We start from the raw sequence: 502 nt of genomic DNA, 5'->3' as shown, positions 1-502 counted from the left end.
TTTCACAATGTGTGTTTCCTAACTCACAGTAATATAGCCTTCTCCAGCCCATGTTCAGTCGAAGGAAGTTTCAGAGTTCACACCTGTAATTTGGGGAGAGAGGGAAGAGGGTTACTTTTTTTTTTTCTTTCTTAAATGCTTTTTTTTTCCCCTTCTCTCAGACATATGCTGCATAATTGCAGCTCCAGTGTAGATTTTATTGCTAGCATTTAGAAGAGTAAGTGCTCACTGACATGCAAGATGGGAAAGGTTCCTCCCCTTGGGAACAGAACACACAGACTGATTAAGCGACCGGTAGGTGTTTAAGAACATAAAAAATATTGGCAGATCAGGGTTGCAAGTTGTTACTGAACAGGAGTCAGCACAGGAACAGAGCTAGCCTGCTGATTTCCAGCAGGGTGTAGCATTGGTGAAGAATAAGTCTTCAAGCTTAGGATTTTTATACACTTTTTAATAGAAAAAGGTTGAAAAGTAATCATGGCTTGCTCCTCCAGAGGCATGA

The sequence above is a fragment of the Pygoscelis adeliae genome, unplaced genomic scaffold (genome assembly GCF_000699105.1).
Source record: "Pygoscelis adeliae isolate BGI_AS28 unplaced genomic scaffold, ASM69910v1 Scaffold377, whole genome shotgun sequence".
Taxonomy (NCBI): domain Eukaryota; kingdom Metazoa; phylum Chordata; class Aves; order Sphenisciformes; family Spheniscidae; genus Pygoscelis; species Pygoscelis adeliae.
The sequence above is the reverse complement of the archived record's forward strand: the minus strand, read 5'-3'. Positions refer to the sequence as shown.